We start from the raw sequence: 11261 nt of genomic DNA on the forward strand, positions 1-11261 counted from the left end.
TCCATGAGAAGAAAGTGATATACATGTTGATGGTGCTATTTAGATGGCTTACATGTAAAACACACAATAAATGATATGCATTTGAATAATGAAAAGGAAGGAGGGAAGCTTACAATGGCTTTTATGGTTCATGTTTTTGAGAGAAAAAAAAGGTTGGAGGCAACTTGAGGTGTTTCATGATTTTTTTCTTTTTTTTTTTAATGGAAGAGAAGTGGGGATGCTGGCTGCTTGGTGGGAGTGAAGTGTAGGAAAGGCTCACGATAAGGAGGAGGTAGAGTGAGTTATTTTGGTTAGGAGGTTAGGAAGTTTACAATTTGGATGGGAAGGCTACTGCAAAACCAAGCAAAAAACTAGAGGGAGATGGGGCCATCATTAGTTGCAGTGGAAGAGAGGAGTTCACAACAAGGGAGGAGATGGAGAGCTTTGGTTAAAATTCTCAGCAAGGTGGAGAGGGAAAGCTAAGGTGGGAGTGCCTGGGTAGGTGTGGAACAAGAGGAGGTAGTTATTTTGTTAGGGTGACAACTGCGTAAAGGAATATAGGGTGTATTTCATGGCTAGAAATGGTAAGAAGAGGGAGTGGTTTTGTATGGGATTTATGTGAGCAATGAGGGAGAGTGGAACTTGGGTTGAACAAAGAAAGAGTGGGGAGCTTGGTGTGAGTGCACGAGCTGGAAGGGGGGAAGTGTGGAGTTCTCTTAGATTATATTGATAATCTTAAGAAATGAGTAATTAGAAGAAAAGATAGGGCAAGTAGTAGTAGGAACAAACAAAAGAAATATGTAGGGAAGAAAATATTGCAAAGAGGATTCCAAAGTGTTAGGTTTTAGAAATACTCGCACAAGGAAGACCACATAAAAAACCTTATAACCAGATATTTTGGTAATAATACCCATTTTGGGTTTGTTTCTCTTCTATAAGTACAAACTCTTACAGTTAATTGCACATTAAAAAGTTAAAACCTATCTAAGAAAAATCTCATTTATGGTTAAAATTTGTTCTCAAAGATAAAAGTGTTTTCACAATGGAAAACAACATCAAAGTCTTACTGTAGGGTAGTAGACCCATAAGGATTCAATACTATCATGTAGTTTGTTTTGTCGTGTTGTTTTGTTTTGTTTTAGTTCCTTGTTTTGGGGTATATTTTAATGTTTTGTCATTTTGTTTCATTTTATCATTTAGATTTTTATTTAAAGTCTTATTTCATTGTTTTGAAGCTTCGTCCCTGCAAAATAAAGTTAGCACATCCTAAACATGTAAAATAAATATAGGATGACTCTTAATTTGTGTCTTCTGTGACCCTGCAAAACAAAGTTAGTAGAAACTTATACTTTAATTTATTTATTTATTTTGTTTACTTTTTTATTTTTAGATAACCCGGTCAAGATGTCTATGGCTCTGTCATCCCGAGGTTATTAGTTACATTGATCTACTTAGTCTGAGAGGTGATTAATCCCACTTAAACTAAAAGATTCTTATCATTAACCAGAGATTGTGTCATCCAAGAGATCTTCATAAACTCAAGTGATCTTTGTTCAATAGAGTTTCATGTAAGTTTTAATGTCATTTTTTTATTTTAGGGGATGGAAAATTTTAGGTTTCTTAACACTTATTATTAGATTAATTTTTTTTGTTATTTTATTAATTTCGTTTGGGATGACTTAATCAAGATCCCATGGTTCTGTCGTTTCGGGTCATTAAATTTTGCGGTTTGATTAGTCACAAATATATGGAAAATATTTTGTTAGGAACAATGGGCCATCACCTCCAAAATATCTGCTTAAAAGAAGTTATATTTTAAGGTTTAAGTTTAAGTTTTAAAGTCTTTTAAGGTGGATTTTATGTCATTTATGTTAGTTTGATAATTTTACCCCAAATTTCCCCTAACCAAGGCTAAGTGAGCTTTTACTTCCATAAGAGGAGGCAAAACCCTACTTAACCTTCAATCATCCTAATTTAAGTTTAGATTAGTTTGTGTTGGATTGAACTGATCTAAAGAGAGACTCAAAAAAAATTGAATTAACCTAGACTAAGTGGATTTTATCTCAAGTTATCGTTAAACTTGTTAAACCAACCACAAGTTAATAGTATTAACCAAAAATTAATTTAAAATGAAACTAATTTTTATTTACTTTTATTTGACTTAAAAAAAGCCAAATCAAAATCAAGTTGGCTAACTTAAGAATAGATCAAGTTAAGATGAACTAATTCAAGTTAAACCTCTGGGTTATATCAAGTTTAATTTATTTAGATTTGCAAGAAGTTTGAATTAATTTATACTTGATTTTTCTTTAATTCTGAGTTAGGTTGGACTTAAATTAACTCTTAATTAATTTGAGGTTAAGGTTTCGATCAAATTTAAAGTAGGATCTCAATTTGGGTTAATTCGACAAGGGTCGGGCTGACCCAAAGATTGAGATAACCCATGTTGGATCGAGTTAACTCAATGGTTTAGCTAATTTGGTCTAGATCTAAGTTAAGTTTGACTTAGACCAAATCCAAATAGAGTATGAACAAAGTCTAAGCTAGGTTAGACTTAGCTTAGATCTAGATTAGACTATATCTAAAAGGAATTCAACTTGAACCAAGTCTAAACTGGATTAAACTGAAGTTAGATCTTGATTGAGCTAGAGTTGACGAAGGTTCAACTTGAACTAAGTCTAAATTAAGTTAAACTTAGGGATCGGGTTCAAAGTTAGGTTCAATTTGGGTTGAACCTAAGGTTTTGGTTGACTTAGGTACAATTTAGGTTGAACCTAAGGTTTAAGTTGATTTAGGTTCAATTTGGGTTAAATCTAAAAATTAAGTTGATCTAGGTTCAATTTGGGTTGAACCTAAGGTTTAAGTTTACTTAGGTTTAATTAGGGTCGAAGCAAGGTTTAAGTTGATTGAGGTTCAACTCAGGTTCAACCTAAGTTTTAGGTTGACTTAGGTTCAATTTAGCTTGAACCTAAGTTTTAGGTTAGTCTAATGTAAATTACCTTAAACAAGGTTAAAGATTGATTAAGTCTAATTTAAGTAAGACTTAATAGGTTAATTTGGTCTTATATTTGTTAGACCTAATTAGTTTTATAGGTTAATTAAGTCTAATATAAGTAAAAAATAATTGGTAATTAGGTCTAATATAAATTATACCTAATTAAGATTAAGGTTTATTAAGTCTAATTGAAGTAAGACTTAATAGGTTAATTAGGACTAATATAGGTCAGACCTAATTAAGTTTAAGGTTTATTAAGTCTAATTTAAGTAAGACTTAATAAGTTAATTAGGTATAGTATAGATTAGACCTAATTAGGTTTAAGGTTTACTATGTTTACTTTAAGTAAGACTTAAAAGGTTAATTAGGTCTAAGATGAGTTAAACCTAATTAGGGTTATGGTTTAATAAGTCTAATTTAAGTATGACTTAATAGGTTAGCCAAGTCTAATATAGATTAAACCTTATTAGATTTAAAGATTATAAAGTCTAATTTAAGTAAAACTTAACATGTTAATTAGGTCTGATATAGGCTAGACCTAATTAAGTCTATGGTTTATTAAGTCTAATTTAAGTAAGACTTAATAGGTTAATTAGATATAATATAGGTTAGAACTAATTGGGTTTAAGGTTTATTATGTCTAATTTTAGTAAGACTTAATAGGTTAATTAAGTTGATATAGATTATACCTAATTAGGGTAAAGGTTTATTAAGTCTAATTTAAGTAACACTTAATATATTAGTCAGGTTTAATATATGTTAGACCTAATTAGGTTTAAGGTTTTTTTAAGTCTAATTTAAGTATGACTTAATAGGTTAATCATTTCTAATATAGGATAAACCTATTTAGGTTTAAGGTTTATCAAGTTTAATTTAAGTAAGACTTAATAGGTTAATTAGGTCTAAGATGGGTTAGACCAAATTAAGTTAAGGTTTATTAAGTCTAATTTAAGTAAGACTTAATAGATTAATCATGTCTAATATGGGTTAGACCTAATAAGGCTTTGGAAGTTAATTAAACCTAATTTAGGTAAGGCTTAATAGGTTAATTAGGTTTAAGATGCATTAGACCTAATTAGGGTTTAAAGGTTAATTTAGCCTAATTTAGGTAAGGTTCAATAGATTAATTATGTCTAAAATGGATTAAACCTAGTTAGGCTTTAAAAGTTAATTAAGCTTAATTTAGGTAAGGCTAAATAGATTAATTAGGTCTAAGATAAATTGGACCTAATTAAGGTTTAAAAGTTAATTAAGCTTAATTTAGGTAAGGCTCAATAGATTGATTAGAACTAAGATGGATTAGATCTTATTGGGGTTTAAAGGTTAATTGAGCCTAATTTATGTAAGACCCAACAGATTAATTAGCCTAAAACAGATTTGACCTAATTTGAGTTTAAAAGTTAATTAAACCTAATTTAAGTAAGGTTTAATCTCAACAAATGAGGTTTAGTTGATTCTAATGTGACTAGAACCAACACATAAGATTTGGCTTATGTTTGTTTGATCCCATGATTTTTAAGTTGGGTCTACTAGGATTGGGTAAAGTTCAAATTGAATGAGCTTAACACTTGGTCTAATTTCATGTTCAAATTAGACCAGACCCTAATCACAGAGCCGTGTGTCCTTGATCATGGGGATGACCATGCTATTAGCCTGCTAAGGTTAAAGTCAATTTGGGGCTTAAAGTACAATTTTCCAATTTCTCTTTTTTTTTTTACCATCCTACACCCCTTAAATTTCTAAATTTTTATTTAAAATTTTTGAAGGAATAACAATTATCATTTTAGGGTTAAGTTTATCACCCTGAATTTTTGAACCAATTTCCATTTTTAATTTCCAATTTCTTCATTTTTTTAAATATTTTTAAGAATAAATTTAAAAGTCGTGAAAAATTGATCTTTTTCATTTTATGGTTATCACTTAATCTTGAAAAATCAAAGAAAATTCCCAAGAGTGTGGGGAATAATCCATGCAAATTTCATAATTTTTAGATTTATATTTAATTTCTAATAATTAAAATTCTTTCTAAGGTATTTAATTAATTGAAAATTAAATATAACTTATTTATTATAATATTTTATTATTATTTTTAACTTGTGCTTCTGAGTTCAGAGCTATTTTTCTTTTATTTTGTAATTTTTCTAGGCAGAGAAATGTTTTTTTTAATTTATATGGATTTTTTGAATTTATTTAATTAAAAAATGTCTAATTTTCTATTTATCCTACGCTGCACTGATTGGATCCTCGGAAGCTCTGAATGCTTGTTTGTCGTACTTGGATTGGTTATGCTTTCCATGCTGTCGTCCAAGCTGACCCACAGTTTGGTCTAACATCCTCCCATTGTTTCATGGTGTGGGTTAATCGGTGTCATCCATTTTTGATGCACGAAAATGGACGACATCCATTCATTGTCTCCAAAGTGAAATTAACCAAAGAACATTCATGATCAATCCCTAATATCTCCACCGATTTTCCACTAAATTGCACGGGGTTTGATTCTATAGCTTCATCTAACATAGAGGAACACATCTATATGATTGATCAAGAATGGTGTAAACATTTTCTTCATAAAAGACCGAATCCAAGGCAAATATTAGGAATTTAGATCCATACCTGGTCCCAAGAGGTGTAGCCTCAATTAGGTTTGAAGGAAACAATCACCTTGACCTCATGGAGCTCATCCTTAGTTTAATTTAAAGTGAAATTGGCTCTAAATATAAGCTAGGCCAAATTGTCCGATGATTTGGACTTGGCATGGGCTTAAGTGTGTAGGAACGTTTAACTTCAAATGGGGGAGTGTCTTAAAGATCTTTGGAAGCTTTTGGAATGCATAGGTCTGAGGTTTGGTAAAGTTCATGTTTCTCCCAAAATCTATCCTTCTTTTGAGGTACAAAATTATGGCTTCCTAATAGATTTCAAAGGCTGAGATGATAGGAGATCAACTTCCTGGGGGGGGGGGGGGGGGGGGGAAAGGGGTAAGGAGAAATTTTGTTGTTGAGTTGGGGGGGTAAGGAGAAATTTTGTTGTTGAGTACCAACAAGTTTAAGGGCTTTATTTGGAGTTCTCTCATGTGTGGGAGCTCTCGGGTAGGGTCTGCAAATAGTTGTTAATGGTTATGGGAGAGCTCTGGATTAATTGGAGAAGATGGGTGGTGGCTCAGAGGACTTTAGAGGAGCTGAGGGGATAACTCCAGCCATGAATTGCCAAAATTTCTCCTTCCCCATGGTGTGCTCATCATGAATCCAATATAGAGGAGAAGGTGGCTTGGAGTGAGGTTTGAGTTTGATTGAAGGGGTGTTGAGGTGGATAGGGGGGTTAGAAGATGGTTGGCTTGACCATCCTAACCCAGTCTAAGGAGATATGATATGGAAGCCATGTAGAATGCCATGTACTGCCACATTATTATGACTTGGGCAAAGTTAAATATGGTGGCTTCATGAGTTGTTAAAAGAGTTACCCATGTCATACTATGTATTAATGGGTCATGGGTGACCAATAGTGATGGCCCATGGATTGGATTTGAGCTTGGGCTCCATGGAAGAGCTTGGATTTTCTTTTGGAATTGGGCTTGGGCTAAGCCTTCCATGACATTTCTAATTAATTAATTAATTAAATTATTGATGCGGGATTAAGAAAAAAAATTGATATTAAATTAATAATAATGATGCAATGTAACCAAAACAATAATGTAACCTTAATGAAAATAATTTATCTTTAAAACCTCTTTTAAAGTCCCAATTCCCTTTTACATATAATGTAAGTATACGTATCGTTCAAGTAATATAGGGCTCTAATGAAGTCCTAGATATTGAACCCACAAGGAAACTAGAAATATATATAAGCTAGTTGTTTTTATTCTATTATAAACTAAAAATAAAAACAAACTAAAGTACAAAGTTTGAAGTTGAACTACTTAAGTGAAATGCTACTAAATATTCAGATGTACGACTATAACAAGTAAATTAAACTAAATGCTAAACTTTCAATAGTAAATTGCTGAAATAAAACAAAGGTTTTTGTTGATAAAAAAATCAAGAATGAGAAAACATTCTTCCCCTTTATAATGAAAATATAGATTGTGAAGGAATTGAAATCATTTGAAAAATATATTTAAAAATTGTTTTGTGTCAAATAAGAGCAATCCTATTCTCTACCTTCTCCTGAATGCTATAAAGAACATTGAATAATCCAAAGTTTGGTCTCTAATTCTGTGGTTAGGCTGGGAGGATATCGGATGTCACTCTAGAGCTCTCACTACTCCCTCACATGAGGGCTAACATGATCGCATTAGTTTCCAATCAACTGAACCAAATTGGGTATTCTAATCTGTCACCTTAACTGTCACCTTAAAATCTTCTAATTCTACCAATTCTACATCCAACAAAGTATATTTTCCTATTTATTTGCACCCAATCCCATGGATGAATTACTCTCCCATGAAATCAATAGTGATTCTCCCTTTGTTGTAGAAATCATAACCCCTTTTCAGAACATATATTTCTCAACACATTTTCACTATTCAATTGATCAGATCGAAAATTAAATGAAGATTGAAGTTTAAATTATCACAAATTATTGACATTTAAAACCGTAGAAAAAAATGAATTCTTTACAAAGCAATTTCTTTAAAGTAGGGAGAAGGACAAAGAAGACTACTCAGAATTCATGAGAATGATACAACAAAACACGGATTTTATATATAAAAACAAGTTTACAAACAAAAGAAATGAAAAATACAACTTAAGTCACAATCCTTTCCAAGAAAATTCCTATAAGTTCTCTCCAACTCTTTCGCTCAATTCTCTCTTAGAAATGTAATGAAGAAGAAATCTCTCACCTTCCCTCTCCTCTTACAACCCTAGAAGAAAATCTCCTCTTCTCTCTCTCTCTCTAACTCATGCCAATTCTCTCTCTCTTCCTCTCGTCACACTCTAGAAGTCCCCCCTCTTTTTGGGCTGCTTCCTCTCAAAAGAGTTTCAATTTCCCTCCAAAATTTAAAAGCCAAAACTTTAAATTTCAAAAGATGTGCCTCCTTGATCCAAGAGTCAAATCCCTTCAAATTGGAAGATTCCATAGTGTCTAAATGCATTGAATCACTCCATGGGGTGCGTAAAACAAGCGTTCCTTTGAAAATTCATGCAAAATTTGTCTTGAATAACCTTAATTTGAAAATTTCGCGCCTGACGCATCATGTGCCAATCTGACGCATCATGCACCAATACTTTGGATTTTGGCACATCATGTGTCAAACCCCAAAATTGACTATTTTTGCTTCAAATTTTGCTTCTTTTGCCATATTTTCTTCAAATGCTTGATATAACTGCAATAAAAATATAAAAATATCTTTCTTTAAAGTGCAATATCACCAAAAATAGGCATAAAAAGGGTACTTAAAATAATATATTTTTTGTGCATGAAAATCCCCAAACTTAAATGTTACTTGTCCTCAAGTGACACTTTTATTACATAAAAACAAATGACTTTAGCATAGAGATTAACTTATCACTTTTATACCTTAGTTCAATAAATAAAATAACAAAATTTAAGAAAAACAATTAATAACTTAGGTTCAAACTCTAAGTATAGGAATATTTAGTAATCAAATTTAAGATTTCTGAATCTATATTCTTTTCGAGAAGAATTGCAATTTGTCATGCTAAGGACCTTTAGAGCATTCATATGAAAATGACCTTCATAAAAACTTTACTCGAAATGCTACTAATATTTCAATACAAGTTTAGAAAGTGTAATAAAGCTCCTTCCTTAAGTTGATTCAAGTGAAGCCAATTTTTGATTAGGCATCTCCTCAAGCTTTTCCTCATCTATTTTTTTTCTTTTCTTTTTTTCTTTTAGGATCTGTTTAATCCCTTCTTTTCTTTTTCTTTTTTCAAATGAGGATTACTATATCTGGATAACCTTTAATAGTTTTGAAATTCACTATCCTCTTCTTAAAGTCTATCCTCTTCTTTCTTCTTAAAGTCAAAACTCCATACCTCTCCTTACTTAAGAAAGTCATACTAGTTTATGATTTTTCATAACCCCTCATTCCTTTCTTCTTACATGAAACTCTAAAATTCTTAACACTTCAAATATACAATTTTCCCTTACTAAAAATAGAAAAACATAGTCTTATCCTATCATACCAAATATCTTTAACTTTAGAATTGTCATTCATTATTAAAAACCTTTTACCTAAATTTACTATAATATTTATAAACATAAGTATAGTCATTTAAAGTTAAATCTTAATATCCCAGGTCATGTTAAATAAATTTTGAAAAATGTAGTCACTTTTGGACAAACAATATTTTGTTTTCTCCATTTCAAAATAAAATTTTCTTTTCCCCCAAACTTAAATTTTAAAATGATTTTAAAAACATTTTAGTACAAAATTTTAGTTGGTGAAAGAAAACAGTAAATACATGAAAATAAAAACTAACCTGTAGAGGACTTCTAAACATGAAATTGGTTCTCGTTAACTGCAGGTACTAATTGTAAAACTACATTACAGGCTTTAAAGCATTAAATAAAACATAATATATTCTAAAGAACTTGCTGAGAATTAAAATAGAAATACTAAAAATGAAAAATAAAAATTGAAAATACTACACATTCAACAAGCTCAAATAGAAAATACTAAAATTGAAACTGAAAAGTAAACAGTCTAAAATTACTATTACAAATTACTCGTCTACAATATAACATAAAAGTCTGAATATAAAATTCTCAAATATAAAGTGCAACATAGTACAAACAAACACAATCAACACAACATCAAATCAAAATAAATCTAAACTATCGGTCCTTATCTCCTTTCTCATCATCAGCAATCTTCTTCTTCTCTTGCTTCTTCACCTTCATCGCGAATGGGAGCATAGCGAACAAAGCTGAGGCAAGCAGGAAAGTTCACATTAGGTTCACCCACCCATGTTCACCCATGAAGTGTCTAACCATAGCATTTTGAAATTATTTATCATGTTGAACTCTCCTCTGTTGATATTCATTATTATATGAATTACATGCATCTATCTCTCCCAACTAAGTTTGTATATTAATGATATCATATTGTTGAATCATGAGCTGGTCCATAACACCTTCCAAAGATGCAGCACTAGAAGTAGATGCCCCTGAAGTAGATGTAGAGGGCATATCCCTTCTTCCACTTCTAGACTCAACAAATGATTATACTCTTTGAATCATGTGCTTCCCAATGGGATTCTGAGGCTGTAATCTCTCTTCATTTCTATGGGATTCAACTTCTGATTATTCACATAGAGTGAAAATCAGGGTAGGATAACCTAAGCCTCCAGCTTTAGCACTGTCAGCAATACTCCAAGTTTGATGAACTATAAGTGCACAAACGTCTATTGCCTTCATGTTATGAATGCAATAGTTCAACACAATTCGATCCTTTGTAACATCAGCAAGATGATTTGTAGGTAAAAGTCTGACAGAGATGAGGTGATGCCATATTTTGGACTTAATAGTTAACATGGAAGCAGGAAATTTAACTATCTTATTTTTCTTTATTTTCCACTCCCCTCTTCCATCAGTTAGAAAGGCAATAACTTCTTTCAGTGATGAATCAGTGATAGCAAAAGCGACATATTCATCATGGAAGACATTTCTAAGCCCGTAAAATGCATTGATCCATTCATAGGTAAACTCAACTTGAGTGCCTCTTACCAAAATGTGATCTCCCGTGGTGAATCATAATTTTGCATAGAACTCCCGAACCATAGGGACTATCACTACAACAGTGAAGTAGCAAAATCGCTCCTAATTTCTGGCACAAATCAACCTTTCGACCTCACCTCCCGGTTTTGCAAACATCCATTCCTGGATCATTATTTTGTTCTCCAATAGTGTATTGTAACTATGTTGGGCTTTGAAATTAACGATTCGTCGAGCATTGAAGTCCTCGGTCGGTCTTCCTCGCTTAACTAGGGGAGCTATTGGAGATTCTACAAAAATCTAAATAAATTCCAAATAAATTGCTAAATCCAAAATCTAACTCTCTAAGCAAGATTATTTAATAAGAAACTTTTCAACATGAGTTTCCTTCAAGGATTTTCATCAAAAATCCCATTTTTCGGATCTCCCTAAATCCATGGTGAAAATAAAAATTTTTTAATTTAAAGTGAAGCTCTCACGAAGAGAAAATGAAATATATGATTTTTGGCCTTCAAATCCTTCTCCCTAGACCAAGGTATTGAGGTAGAAGATGACTCAAGTAACAAAAATGAAGGTTTTTGTGCGATTTTGTGATTTTTAAGGCAATATAGCA

The sequence above is a fragment of the Phalaenopsis equestris genome, unplaced genomic scaffold (genome assembly GCF_001263595.1).
Source record: "Phalaenopsis equestris unplaced genomic scaffold, ASM126359v1 Scaffold000711, whole genome shotgun sequence".
In the NCBI taxonomy this organism is placed as follows: Eukaryota; Viridiplantae; Streptophyta; class Magnoliopsida; order Asparagales; family Orchidaceae; genus Phalaenopsis; species Phalaenopsis equestris.